The following is a 15,991-nucleotide window of genomic DNA, read 5'->3' on the forward strand; positions in this document are numbered from 1 at the left end:
ATGATATGGTAGAACCATATTTCTATCAACAGTCTGTCTATGATGATTTGGGTATTCTGTAGGATTATGTAGGTTTTCTCCACCATGCACCTCACTTCCCTCTGAGGTCTCACCTGCAGAGCTTTTAACATCTAAATTTCCACTAACAATCTGTTCAAGCCAATCTAGGCTTTTTCTATTACGCTTCTCAAATTTCTCCAGACTCTGCCCATCACCTAATTCAAAAACCATCTCCATATTTTTTGGTATTTGTTACAGCAGCACTCCAATTCCAGGCACTAAAATCCGTATTATTTTCCTATTGTTGCTGTAACAGATAACCAAAAACATTGGCCTAAAACACCACCAGTTTATTATCCTAAAGTTCTGGAGATCAAAAGTTCCAAGTGGGCCTTACTAGGCTAAATTCAAGATGTTGACAGAGCAGTGTTCTTTCTGGAGGCTTGAAGGAGGAATATTCCCAGGCTTTTTCTGTTTCTTGAGGCTGCTCATATTCCTTAGCCCATGACTGCATCACTCTGACCTCTGCTTTTATTGTCACATCTTCTCTGGTTCTGTCCTTCCTGCCTCCCTCTTATAAGGACCCTAGAGACTACATGGGGCCCACCTAGATGATCCCGGAGAATCCTCCCACTTCAAGGTCCTTCGCTTAATCACATTGCACCGTTCGCCATGTAAGGTAACATAGTCACAGGTTCTAGGAGTTAAAACGTGGGCACCTTTAAGTGACCATTATTCTGTCTACCAAAAGTTGTAGGAGTGCTTTATATATTCTGGATGCTAGAATCTGATCAGATGCATGATTTGCAAATACGTTCTTCTATTCTGTTGGTTGTCTTTTGACTTTATAGTGTGCTTTCATGCACAAACTTTTTAAAATTTTGATGCAGTTCAATTTATCTGGGTTTTTCCTTTGGTTTCTGTGCCTTTGGCATCATATCTATGAAAGTTTTGTAAGAGATAATACTATAAAAATGATATGACACATGTATATGGTATATAAAAAAGATATAACACATTTAGCTTTCTTATCCATTCTGAGCTAATTTTTGCGTATGGTGTGAGGCAGCCATCCAATTATTATTCCAATGTCCCAGCATCGTTTGCTAAAAACGCTGTTTTTTCCCATTGAACTCTTTGAGCGCCTTTGTCAAAAATTTGTTGACTATAACTGAAAGGATTTATTTCTGGACTCTCAATTTTATTTCATTGATCTATATGACTATCTCTAAGCCATTGCAACACAGTCTTGATTATTGTAGCTTTGCAGCAAGTTTTGAAATTAAGAAATGTGATCCCTCCAACATATTCTTTCACAAAATTGTTTTTGCTCTTCTGGATTCCTTACATTTCCACATAAATCTTCATCAGCTTATCAATTTCTGCAAAAAAAAAAGCCAACTAGGATCTTGACAAGGATTGCATTGAATCCGTAGATTAATTTGGGGGAATATTTCATCTTAACTATATTATTTCAATCGATGAATATGGGATGTTTTTACATTTATTTAAGAAACCTTTAATTTCTTCCAACAATGTTTTCTTTTATCAGTGTACAAATTTTGCACTCCCTTCGACAAATTTATTCCTATGTATTTTATTCTTTTCAATAAGACAAGCACAATTGGTTCATTTTCATGTTGCTCCTTTCCAGTACATAGAAATACAATTGATTTTTGTATATTAATTCTGTATCCTGCAACCTTGCTGAACTTATTTAATAGATCTAATGGGATTTTTTTGTTATTTTTGTTGTTGTTTCCTTAGGATTTTCTACATGCAAGATCATATCATTTGCAAATAGCGATGATTTTACTTCTTGCTTTTCAATCTGGAGGACTTTTATTTCTTTTTCTTGCCTAAATTCCTGGGCTAGAAGCTCTACTGTAATATTGAATTGAAGTAGCAAGAGTGGACATCCTTGACTTGTTCCTGAGCTTATGCAGAAAGCTTTCAGTCTCTTACTAATGAGCATGAGGTTAGCAGTGGTTGTTTCATAGGTGTTCTTTATCATGTTGATGAAGTTTCCTTCTATTCCTGATTTGTTTAGCATTTTTATCATGAAAGGGTATTAAATTTTGTCACACATTTTTCTGCATCAGTTAAGATTATCATGTGGTTTTGTCCTGTATTCTCTTAACACGGTGTACTTCATTGATTGATTTTTAAATATTAAACCACACTTGGATTCCTGAGAAAAATTTCCACATGGTTATGATTTATAATCCTTTATATATGCTGCTGGATATAGTTCACTATTATTTTGTTGAGGATTTTGTGTCTATGTTCATAAGGGATATTGGTCTGTAGTACTGTTTTCCTGTGATGTCTTTGTTTTACTATCAGGGTAATAATGGCCTTATAAAATGAGTTGGAAAGTGTGCCCTCACTTGTATTTTTTGAAAGAGTTTGTGAAGCATAGATGCTCTTTCTTCTTTAAATATTTTGTAGAATTCACCTGAGAAACCATCTGGTCCTGGACTTTTCTTTGTGGAAAGTTTGTTGATACTAATTCAATGACTTTACTTGCTATGTATTTACTTAGATTTCCTATATCTTGTTGAGTCAGTTTTGTAGTTTGTGTCTTTCTAGAAATTTACCCATTTCATCCACTTTCCCTAATTTGTTGACATACAATTTTTCATAGTATTTCCTTATCCCTTTTTGTTTCTGTAAATTATATAACCATATCTACTTTTTCATTCCAATTTTAGTAATTTGAGTCTCTTTTTTTAGGTCAGTCTAGCTAAAAGTTCACCAGTTTTGTTTATCTTTTCAAAGAACCAGCTTTTGGTTTGTTGATTTTTCTCTATTGTATTGCTTGTTATTTAAAAGTGTATTTAATTTCCACATATATGGGAATTTATCAAATTTCCTTACGTTACTGATTTCTAATATCATTCTATGGTGTTTGGAGAACATACTTTGTATGAAGTCAGTCCTTCTAAGTTTACTGAGATTTGTTTTGTGGCCTAACATATGGTCTATCCTACAGAATGCTCCACGTGCACTTAAGAAGGACGGACATTCTGCTATCGTTGGGTGGAGTGTTCTATAGATGTGTCTTGTGTTCAGTTGGTTTATAGTGTTGTTCAAGTCTTCTATTTCTTTGTTGATCTTCTCTAACTAACCCATAATTGAAAGTGGAGTATTGAAGTCCCCAACTATTATTGTTGAATTATCTATTTCCCTCTTCAATTCTGTCAGTTTTTGCTTCGCACATTTTGAGGCTCTTTAGTTAAGTGCCTACATGTTTAGATTGACTCAGAATTCTCCACATCAACACATTTAAATGCTAGAGGGTCCCTAGGCTCTTTACTCAACTATCGTCTTTATCTACACACTGTCTCTGGGTGAACATATCCAGGTTCATGGCTTTAAATAACATCTATATGCTAATGACTTCCAGGTGTGTATCAAGCCTCAATGTCCCCACAGAATTCCAGACTCTGAGATTAAGTCGTCCATTCTCCATCTTATAGACACCTCACACAAATCAGGCTCAAAATAGAACTTATGCTTCACTCACTACCCAACTCATTCCTCCCTTTGTTCTTTCCCATCTCAGAAGATGTCACCATCATTCAATGATATTCTCAAGCTCTAATTATATTGTTCCCTCTCTCACACTTTAGCCAATTCATCCACAACTTCTAATGCTAAAACATCCAAAATCTATACCCTCCTCATCTTCTCTATTGCCACCACTCAGTCTAAGCCACCATCATCTCCGCTACTGTCTCGACTCCTGAAATGACCGTCTAACTGGTCTCACTATTCCTTCCTTGGCCCCCTCCCAATCAATTTCCACATAGAAATAATTTCTATCACTAGTCAGATCATGTCACTCCCTTGCTTATAATTTCCCAGTTGCTTCCCATTGCTTTGCACTTAGAGTAAAATCCAGTCCCCTTACCAGGGCTTGCAGGCCCTCTCATCATTCAAACATTACCTTTTTCTCTGAGTTAACCTCCTACTACTCGTCACTTACCGTACTTCTTTTCCTCAAATATGCCAATTTCTTTCCCATCTTAGGTATTTTGTATTTGCCATTTCCTCTGTCTTTGCTTGTCTCCCTCTGTGTCATCATTTAGTCTCAGTTTTAATGTTGTCCCTGAGAAATGCCTTTCCTGATCACCTTGTCTACGCCAACCACTCCCTGAAACACACGAGATACCATTCACCACCACAGCTTTGGGTTCTATTTCTTCATAGCACATCATATTTTTATTACATTCATGGTATTTAATCACCATGTGAAATAATCTGCCCACTTATTGGTTTAGTTTGTTTTCTCTCTCACCTTCTCACATCCCAACTACTGCAAGTTTCATGAGACCATAGATTTTCTGCTTTGTTCCACTTGCATCCCTGAGGCCAATACCAGCACATAGTAGGTGCTCAAATGATATTTTTTATATAAATGGATGACTAAATCTAGGTAGAGGGAATAAATGGATCATTTATTTGGGAGTCAGTATCAGGATAAGTGATTCCCAACCATATTTAGTCCGGGTTTCTTTGTTTAAATTCCAGAAAGTGTGGGCCACATGCCCACTCCTGCAGCGAGGGCTGGAGTCATCACAGCAGAGCCACAAGGACTGAGGATGGGAGAGAAGTGGGTTGACAAAACAGATTTAGGATGTTCTACCAGATAAAGGACAGGCAACAGCAACAGATGTCCACTGTAAACACAAAACAAGATTGTAGTCACACTGTGAGTAAAGGTTAAAAAGACTAAATATCTATGTGCAGCAACCAGAATTTAAAAAATAAAATCATGAAGTTTAAGCATAATGGAATAAAGAACAATGAATGTTACTTTTTAAAAAATTAATGCAACTTTAGTAATGATTTCACAATTTAAAATAATGAAAGAAGAACTAAACTTTACTGGAGAAAAGTTAACAAAGGAAGCTGGAAAAAATGATAGGTATTAACATATTGGAAAATTCTCAAGGATAGTTATAACCATTTCTGATATGTTTTCAACTTCTCTGAAGATGCTGCAAATATTAAAAGACCCAGGGTTATGATATATTATTACAATAAGTATATAAATCCTGTAAGCCCACAGGCCCAAAGAAAATAAAGGCAAGGGCTAAGTGAATTTAAACTAAAAATCACAAGAACATTGCTGAATGTAAATGAGCAAAGTGCCTTGACTTCCAGCTTTCCTTCATGCATGGCCTTCAATAAGCACACACTTAAAAGTCTATGACATTAAGCACAAATGAAAGACACAATCTCTGCACTCAAGTAACTCACAGACAAATGAACAATGAAAATAGCATGATGGTACAATGACAAAAGTAAAAATCTGGGAGTCATGAGCACATAGACCCAAAGCCCCTTGCTTATTACCGTATTGACAGTACTCAGAGAAGGCTTTCCTGGAAAGGTAACGCCTATGCTGAATCTTGAAGGACGAGTGGGATGTGCAGAGGCAGATGTATTAGCTTCCTAGGGTTGCCATAAGAAATTACTAGACTGGATGGCTTAAAACAGAAATGTATTCTCTCACAGTCCTGGAGGCGAAGTCCAAAGTCAAAGTGTCGGCAGGGCCATGCTTCCTCCAAAGGGCCTCGTGAGATTCCTTCCTCGCCTCCTCTACCTGCTAGTGAACTGCCATCAATCCTTAGCATTCCTTGTTTTCTGCCAGCATAATTCCAATTTTTGTCTCCATCTTCATATGGCCATCTCCTCTCTGTGTATCTCTGTGTCTGAATCTCTCTTATAAAGATACCAGTCATTGGATTTAAGGCCCATTTTAATCCAGTATGACATCAGCTTAACTAATTACATCTGCAAAGACCCTATTTCCTCACATTCTGGGGTTCCAAGTAAACATAAATTTGGGGAAGACAATATTCCGTCAATACATCAGATAATCTGAAACTGTAACTCTCAACATGTGGACTATCCAGAACCACTGGTGAGATTTGGCATTCATAGGTATATATTCAAAATATCTAAGAAGTGGTACAGTAATAACATTAATATGGAAATCTATAAATTTATTATGAAAATAAATAAAGGAAACCTTTTTAAGATAGAGTCAAGAAGCTCTGAAGACAGAGCTCTCATGCATGTACCACTCACTGCAGCCTACATAACCAGCAGGAAGAAGGAAGATAAGAATTATTTGGGGGCCAGCCTCGTGGCCATGTGATTAAGTTCATGGGCTCCACTTTGGTGACCCAGGGTTTCGCCGGTTGGAATCCTGAGCATGGACATGGTCCCGCTGTTCAAGCCATGCTGAGGCAGCGTCCCACATAGCACAGCCAGAGGCACTCACAACTAGAATGCACAGCTATGTACTGGGGGGCTTTGGGGAGAAGAAGAAGAAAAAAAATGAAGAAGAAGATTGGCAACAGATGTTAGCTTAGGTGCCAATCTTTATGGAAAAAAATTCTTTAAAAAAGAAAATAATTATTTTGGCAAGGGAAGACATTTTTCACATGGGAATTTCATCTCCTGCTTCTAATAAAAGGAAGGAAGATCCCTCACTGCCCCAGCAGCAACCACTGCTTGCAGCCAATAAGAAACTGCCACAACCTCAAGCTCATGTTCTTCTCCAACGAGCTTTTGTTCAAAACAGCCCTCTCCGGGGGCCGGCCCTGTGGCCGAGTGGTTAAGTTCGCACACTCTGCTTCAGTGGCCTGGGGTTTCGCCGGTTCAGATGCTGGGCGCAGACATGGCACCACTCATCAAGCCATGCTGGGGCGGTGTCCCACATGCCACAACTGGAAGAACCCACATCTAAAAATATACGACTATACACGGAGGGGCTTTGGGAAGAAAAAGGAAAAATAAAATCTAAAAAAAAAAACAGTCCTCTCCAATTTCCTCCTAAAACCTGATAAAAGCTGACCTTCACTTTGTCTCTTTGGTCTTGCCTATGGTTCACCACAGTTTGCTTGTCGTGAATTGTAATTTCTCCACCATTCCCAAACAAACTCAACTTTGCTTTTATAATTTGTTTTATTTAAAGTTGACATTATCTGTAAAAATATTATGTTTATTTTATTTCCTAATGTTGGAGGAGGTAATCAAGAGCACATGATGGTCAGTTGACCCATGAGCTGGACCCGGGCAATCAGAGGCTCCTCACTCCCTCACCTGTTGTTGGAATGTACACTCTGCCTACCATTCCCACGCTGGGAGCTGCTCTGAGGACATAGCCATAGTAGGGTGTTGTTGAGACCATCTCGGCAATATATGGACTGAACCCAGCTAAGGCCTCAATTTAAACTTTTAAGATTCTGGTGGGCAGGTGTGGAGATCTAGTCATCTTCAGCCACCCAGGATAAGCCTGTATGTAAGTTCTCTTGCTTATTAAACCCACCACCTACTAATCCAAAGTGGTCTCCCTCTTTCTTTGGTCTCTCCCTGCCCTCTATGCAAAGCAACCAGTTTCAGATTTCACCCAGGAAGCTCCTTGAGGTTGCAAACTAAGCCAGCCAGGAGACCAAAGAAATGGGCCTCGGGAAAGAGGCATCCACAGGGGAAATGCTGAGTTGGCCATCTACCTTTATGTGAGGAGGAGGGGTCTATATGTTAGGTGCTTGTGGACCACTCCATTAGTATGCAGATGCCCTACAAACACCAGCTGATCTAATGCATAGCACACTGTGGCAAAGAAAGGACACAAATGGCTGCTGCAGTGGCTGGCCTCTACTGTGGGTAGTTGGGCTGGCCACCGATGCCCAGCTAGAAGCTGAAGCTTGAGATAGAAATTTGGAAGACGAGCTGTGGTTAGAGAAGCACGTGTCGTGTCCACTATTCTGCTAGCTTAGGAGCTAACAGACAAGGTGGGAGAGCAAGATAATCAGTTAGAAACCTTAGTGTGACATTTGCAAAGCTAGGAAGGTGCAAGTTGCTGCAGATTAAGGTCCAAGTGCTTGTGACAGAGCCTGATAGGGGTGCTAAGAGGTGGAATCTCTGGGAAAATGCGGAGAGTGAAGAGAAGGATGTTGTGATGATTGATAGCGAGGACGAAATGTTGCATTCTGTCCAGCCTCTAAGACGAAGGAAAACCAAAACACAGCAACAACAACCCCAGCCAGCAGGGCAGCCCCCAATTCAGGAAACGTTCAGGATGAGAGAATATACACTCATTGACCTTTTTGATATAGCTGCCAAGTTCAAGCACAAGGCCAGGGTTAGTGTGGCTATGGGATACAGAGGCCCTGGCATTTCTCTGACAGGGAAGGAGGCAGAGAAAATGAGCAACATCACCACACACCCTGCCCTCTGGCAGTACCTGCATGGCCTTCAGGGGTTCAGGTGCTCACTCCTTTAAAGAATGGATTATTCTACTCTGCAGGGAGGTTTGCCCTGATGAAGGAGTCCTCTCTGGGCATGTAGGATGCTTGAAATCTATAGAGGAGGTTCAACAAATTCTTAGGGAGTTGGGAATGAGACAGGCATTCTAAGCCCTTGTCTTTGGAGGCCCTGTTGGGCCACATTCACTGCAGGAATGAAAGCTAAGATACTCTAGTTTGCCCTGAGCACCTGGTATGGGACATTGATAACCATTCTGAGCCCCGTTGTGGAACAAGATATCTGTGATGTTGGGAAATCCATTGCTAACCTGGTGGAAACTGACAAATCCCGGGGAACGAGTACTGGCTGTGGGAAAGACCTGAGAAAGAGCAGGAGGTTGGTAAGCCAAAACGGTATCCCAATCAGCTGTAAAGGGTCTGATAAAAATAACCTAGAAGCAAAAGTGTTTTGACCCCATAGCTGTGGGGACCCCAGCTGAACAGAGAGACCAACAACCTAACTCTGTGTTGGTTGGCCCGTGGAGAGCCTTAAAACCTGAACAACAATTCATACCTGCCTCCCCCGCCCCCACCATCCCTCATGCCCCACTTGCTCCAGCAGAGGCCTCAGGGACACAGTCCTACTCAGAGTGAATGCCTCCCATGCCCCGGGTATAGGATGCAGGCAAAGGTTGCCTCCAGGTGAATGATCAGAAGCCTCACGTTGAGCGCACTATTCACGGTCCTCCAGAAATAAACAAAAGGTGAGGGCTCTGGTGGATACTGGAGCCAAATATACTCTACCACATGGTAACCCTCAGAAGTTTTCTCCTCACTCAGTGCCATCAATAGATACAGAGGGGAAACAGTTATGGTCAGGAAGGTCCCTTTGACACTGCAAATTGAGCACCCCATCCCCCAAGAATATGAGGTTTTATCTCTCCCATACCAGGAAATATCTTGAGCATTGACATCCCACAAAGTCAAATTCTGCAAACCTCTATCAGTGAATTCCACCTCTGGGCTAAAGTAATCAAACCAGTGCTGAGGGGAAATGCCAACCGGGAACCAGTAAGTCTACCGCCTCAGTGAAGAATGGTAACTGCCAAACAATATAAATTGCCTAGGGGGGCATAAGGAAACAGAAGAAATTATCAAAGAACTGCACTGGTGGGTATTGTACACTCTGCCCATAGTGATTTCAACAGCCTGGTATGGCCGGTAAAAACGCCAGGCAGCTCATGGCAGTTGACCATGGACTACTAAGAATTGAATGAGGTAGTGCCCCTATCCATGCAGCTGTGCCCAACATTGCCACTGCCTTAGATACCCTGGCCACTGTCCTAGAAGGGTACCATGCTGCACTGGACTTAGCAAATGCCTTTTTCAGTATACTTCTGGCCACTGAGTCACAAAATCAATTTGCCCTCACGTGGGAGAGGCAACGATAAACCTTTCAAATGCTTCCCCAAGGCTACCTGCACAGCCCCGCCACATGTCATGGGGTGGTAGCCAGATACCTGTCCCTGTTCTCCTTCCCCACACCAATGAAATGGGCCTATTACATTCTTGATATGATATTAATATGTGAAGGCTTGTCTCTGCTGCAGGACATTCTATAGACTTTGCTGGAACTTCTTCGAGGAAGAGGATGAGCGGTAGACCCACAGAAAATTCAAGGCTCAGGCATTGCTGTAAAGTTTTCGGGAGTTGTTCGGTCAGGTAACACGTGCCTTGTCCCAAAAGCTGTGATTGATAAGGTACAAGTCTTTTCAATCCCTAAGAATATGAAAGAGGTGCAAGCCTTTGTCGGAGTTTTGGGGTTTTGGAGGACTTTTATTGCCTACCTGGCACAGTGCCTCCACCCTTTATGCCACCTGCTAAAGAAAGGGCATGTGTGGGACTGGGAATCAGAGCGGCAAGATGCCTTTGAGAAGGCAAAAATACTAGTGAAGCAGATTAATGCTCTGGGCGTCTCCCAAGCAGGGCTACCATTTGAGTTAGTTGTGTCTGTAACTCCAGAAGGTGTGGATTGGGCACCATGGAAGAGACAACAGAAGGAAAGGGTGTGCCTAGGATCTTGGTCCCAGCTCTGGAAGGGGATGCAACCTAATGTACCCCCAAAGAGCAACAGCTCCCAGTAGTGTCCACAGTGCTCCTCTGGGCAGAGCCTCTCATGAAGGAACAGTACATCAGGGTAAAAACTTCCCTTCCTGTCAAGGGGTGGATTGAGAATATATCCCATAGACCCACCTCTGCCATGGCGCAAACTCCCACTTTGACTATGTGGCAAGATTATGTAGAGCAGAGGAGCTTCTGTCTGCCAGCCCACTGTCTCTAAAAATGCAGATGCTACTAGGCCCTGTAGAGTGTGTAGATCCTCCAAGTGCCCCAACCCCTATTCCTCCAGTGCCTCTGCAACCTGGCAAGAGAATGGGGAAAATTCCCACTGATGCCTGGCATCCAGATGGATCTAGTTGAGGCATTGTGTCCACATGGTCTACAGTCACTATTCAGCCCAACACTGACAACATCTGTATGGAAACAGAAACAAACCACAGCAGCCAGTGGGTTGAACTCAAAGCCGTTTGGCTGGTGATCACTCATAGCAGTTAACCCTTTGCACTGACAACTGGGTGGGTCAAAAGGGATTAGAACAACCCTATGGCTTGGACAATGGGAAGCTGAGGCGTGAATGATCATGAATAAGCCCCTGTGAAGTCAGGATATGTGGAAAGGCATTTGAGTGAACCTGCAAGAGCCTGAGGCAGTCCTCACTGTCTTCCACATCCTGGCTAATAAGGCACTGATACCCCTTTGCCATCAGGAAGCTGATGCCCTAGCTCAGGCAGAAGCCCTAGCAACTGACCCTTCAGTAGATACAGTAGATTGCTTGCATAGAAACAACAGTCACTGTAGCACCCGGGTGGAATGGCATATTGTCGACAACGCTGAATTGCCCTTGAAATACAGTGAGTTGGTTAATGCAGTAAGAGCATGTCCTGTTCTGAACAACACCCACGGCAACTGCCAATGGAGTCTAGGACCATCTACTGGAGTTCCCAACCAGTGAAGGATTGGCAAATTGATTATACTGGCCCCCTCTCTCCACGTGAGGGTTCTAAATATGCCTTGGTTTGTGTGGATACTGCATCTGGCTTAACCAAAGGTTTCTCCTGTTGCTGTTCCAACCAGGATGCCACATTAGGGGACTAAAGAAGCTAAGTACCACGTATGGATGCTCTCATTGAATAGATGGTGACCGAGGGTCACATTTCCAAGGTCATGATGGGCAAGACTGGGCAAAAGAACATGACATTGAATGGAGGTTCCATCTCCTCTATAACCCACAAGCAGCAGGGTCAGTAAAAAGGAAAAATGGAATATTAAAGCAGCAAATTAAATTACTAAAATCATCTTGGTAAAACCATCTTGGCTGGGTGAACTAAAGTACTGTCCCAGGCTTTCATACATTTGAAAGATCAACTAGTAGGGCCTGTTGCCCCATATGCCAGACTGGGGACCGCTGCTGAGACACCCAGTGCTATAAAGGTATGGAAGTCACGGGCAATGGCCATTGCCTTGTCACTCACTGTGGATCAACATGCTATGCTCCTGAGAATACCAAGCTTCGTCACACCTGGGAAAATCATCATCTACTGTAATTTGTGATTAGATGTCCCACTGGGATGGGTGTGCAAGTTACTTCTCACCCCTGGGTGGTGGGTAACTACTCAATCTCCACTGGGATCCCATTGTCCTATTGTAAGCCAGACCTGTTGAAACACACATGCCTGGAATTAAACATACACCATTGAAAAAGAAGAGAAAATGGGTGTCATGGTCTGGCATATCATTCCCCCAGTCCAACTCCTCCCATCTGATTGAGCTGCCTCCCCCAGACATCGTGTGTGTTATGCACAACCAGGTCAGGTTCCTAAAACTGCCGTCCGCCCTCTCCTCAAGGCCAGAAGGATGCATTTTTTTTTCACTGGTACCATCACTTGGCCACCATCTTTGTTACCTCTACTGGCCTGGAGGCCATTATACCACACATAAAAGCCCTTATTAAACGCACTCAACAAGCCTTAAATGATAGCTGGTAAAGCCTATCTTTACTGAACACTGAAATGTCTCTAATGAGAAAAGCTGTCCTCCAAAATAACACGGCCTTGGACATTATTACTGCCTCGCAAGGATGTGCTTGTGCCATTATCCAAACAAGTTTGTGTGTTCATACCTGATCAGTCTGCTAATGTATCATCTTTATTACATCACATGAGGACAGTGAATGCCCTGATTAGACCCCCGCCCTAGGGAACTTAGTAAATTAGTGGTTTGGATCATGTGGCTCTTGGTGGAAAAAATTGTTACCTATTTTGGCAGTTGTCTTAATCTGTGTTTTCTCTTGCATGTGTCTATATTGTCGCTGTGTTGCCTGCCTCCAATGCAGCCAAACAGCTGCTGAATGAGCCACCTCCGTGCTAGGGAAGCCTCTTACTGACCACTCAGGGCACACTGTGGAAGAGGGGGCACATAAGGTTGTAGGAGCCGGTCACAAGAGATGGAATGTTGAAGGAAGTAATCCAGGGGACATGACCACCAGTTGACCCACGAACTGGACCCAGGCAATCCAAGGCCCTTCCCCCACTCCCCTGTCCTTGGAATGGATGCTTGGCCCACCATTCCCACAGTGGGAGCTGTTCCAAGGACATAGCCCTGAGAGAGAAAGGTGTTGTTGAGACCATCTGGGCGATATATGGACTGAACCCAGTGAAGTTATAAAAACCTTTAAGATTCTGGCAGGCAGGTGCAGAGATCTACTCGTCTCACAGCCGCCCAAGAAAAGCCTCCTACGTGAGTTCTTTTGCTTATTAATCCTGCCACTCACCAATCTGGAGTGGTCTGCCTCTTTCTTGGGTCTCCCCCTGCCCTCTGTGTATGGGGAGGCAGGTATCATATTACACCCAGAAGCTCCTGAGGTTGCAAACTAACACCTAAATAAGCTCAACTATAGAACTAATTATCAATTTTTACAAGTTTTAGCATAAATCATTTCTCTAAAAATGTCCAAAATGATTGTTGGTGTAACCTTTTGTAACATGCCTGATGTTAGTAGTCTGAGCCATAGGAAACCACATCAAACTATTCCAGTGACTTTCCCATTGAATCAATCCTTATCAGGTTACTTGTAGTCACAAGAAGCCAACATTTCCTCCTAAAATTGACAATATTTCTTCTACTGTTGAATCTTCTCAGTTTCTGCCAATAATGCCAATGGTAATTGGGCCATAGCAATAGCCCAATTTAGCAAAAGGGCTAAATTTTAAAATAAAAACTGTCTTAGATTTTTTATATTTCCAATATCATAAAGATAGTTTATTGGAGTGTCATAGATAATCAGTCAAACCTTATCTTCCTGACCAGAAGGTGGTGGAGATGTTTGGTCATTAAGAGCACAGAGTCTATGCTCAGCTACCCGGGCCCGAATTCCGGCTCTATGATTAAATAACTTTTCTCTACCTCAGTTTCTTCTCCTGTAAAAGGGATAATGATGATAATAATAATACTCTACTGAGTTGATTATACCTTTAGGAAGTATATGCCTCACATAGAGCAAGTGCTATGTAAGTGTTGACTCTCATTTTATTAATAAATCTAATGTTTTTAACATCTATGATAAATCAGCATTTATGAGTTTTAATGAATTCTTCCTAATAAATGCAGATGACCTTCAACAAGATTATGTAAAAGAGGGACCCAAAGTCTCGGCATCCCCTCATCCCAAACCACCCCACAGGCACAGCCCTTCTTTATGTCTTATCCCAGGCGTGTCCCCCTCCCTGTACTGGTAGATTACGTGACACATAGCTGATGGCTGCACTGGCCTCAATATAGCCCACTCACTTGCTTTTTTGTCCATCCTTTGGTACTAAAGTCTTTGTACCAAAAATGGTCATGTGGAGGGAACTTTGGGAAAATAATAGGCAGTGAGGAGTATGCCCCTGCATCTGCAGGTAGACAGATGGACAGCAGGCAGTTAGTGATGCCACCAAGTGTGCCTGAGGCCACTCTGGTCAGGGGCCCCATTGGATTGTCTGGAAAGTAGAAGCCAGCAGATGCCAGGACTATTCCCTGGTGGTGCCTACCTGTGGCTCCATTAATCTGGACAGGAAAGTGGGCAAGGTTTGGAGGAGCACATCAGGATCCCTGCCAGCCAATGATGTAGCTCAGGAAGTGGGGGTTTCTGGAAGCTAAATTACATCGTCAATGAACAATCAGAATAGACACTAGTCTTATGACTGGAGCAGGGTCTCGGCAGCTTACTGCTGTGCTGTCAGCAACCTTTAGTTACCAGATCATGGGGAGGACTAAGGAGTCCAAAGGAGGACCTGGGGTGGCTCTGGCAGAGTTTGAGAGTTCTCATGACCTTTCAGATATCAAAGTCCGTTTTGAATATCCAAGAGGGGGCTATGGTATGTGGTGCTTTAAATGCATTTGACCACAGAACATTTCCTTTTTTAAAGCATCCCTTGGAAATTCACTTTGTTAAACACTAGAATAGTGAAAAGATCACAGGTTTGGGAGACATTTGGGTCTTGACTTCGCTCCTAGTTTCATCATGCACCAGTTATTCAACCTCAGACACATCACTTACCCTCTCTAACCCTCATTTTCACTCCATTTGTAAAAGGAGCATAAAATCCACCTTTTACAAGTTGTTACTATATCATAATACCTGGAGAGAAAAGAAACTGGCAGAGACCGTGGCAGAGGAAGTCTTCCTGGATCTGTACTTCTCAGGCCCCCTTGTGCTTGTGTGAGGCCACATCACTAGTTCTGGGTGGTGGAAGGGGTGGCCAGTGACAAACTCTGTTTCCAAGTCTCGCCCATAAAATCCTCCTAGGAACAACGTAATCTCTCTCTGTGTCTGTCTCTATCCATTGACTGAATGAAGTGGATTCTGAGAGGGCAGGGAAGAACCTTAAGGTTCTGCTTGCTGTGTTCCTGATTCACTTATTGAACGGCAACCTTGAAGGAGAGCCAGGAGTGCCCGGAGTGCATGAGCAAGAAACAAACAGGTCTTGTGTTTGTTTGATATTTTGAGAGGCTTTGTGATGGTCCTATGGTATGGATGATATTCCTGTAGTATGAATGGAAAGTCCAGAGCGCAGTTCCTGGTAACGGCGTAATAGTTGGTAGATGCTGGAGTTGCTATTATCAAATGATGATGAGGAGGATTATGTCGCAGAAATATTTTCAGAAAGGAACTATTCTTGTGATTCAGCTAAAACATCAAGGAAGTAAAATTCCCAGGCGCACTGATGATCCGCCCTGACTTTTTGAGCCCTGTGCTGCATGACTATAAAGTATTGATTCGCTATATTAGTTTGCTAGGGCTTCCAGAACAAAGTACCATAGATGGATGGTTGAAACAACAGGAGTTTATTTTCTCACAGTTTTGGAGGCTGGAAGTCCGAGATCAAGGTGTTGGCAGAGTTGGTTCCTTCAGAGGTCTCTCTCCTTGGCTTATAGGTGACAGTCTTCTCCCTGTGTCCTCACATGGTCTTCCCTCTGTGGGTGTCTGTGTCTGAATCTCCTTTTCCTTTAAGAACACCAATCATACTTGATTATGGCCCACACCAATGACTTTATTTTAACTTAGTTACCTCTTTAAATTCCCTGTCTCCAAATACAGTTACGTGCTAAGGTACTAGGGGTTA

This window comes from Equus przewalskii, chromosome 17, assembly GCF_037783145.1.
Source record: "Equus przewalskii isolate Varuska chromosome 17, EquPr2, whole genome shotgun sequence".
NCBI lineage: Eukaryota > Metazoa > Chordata > Mammalia > Perissodactyla > Equidae > Equus > Equus przewalskii.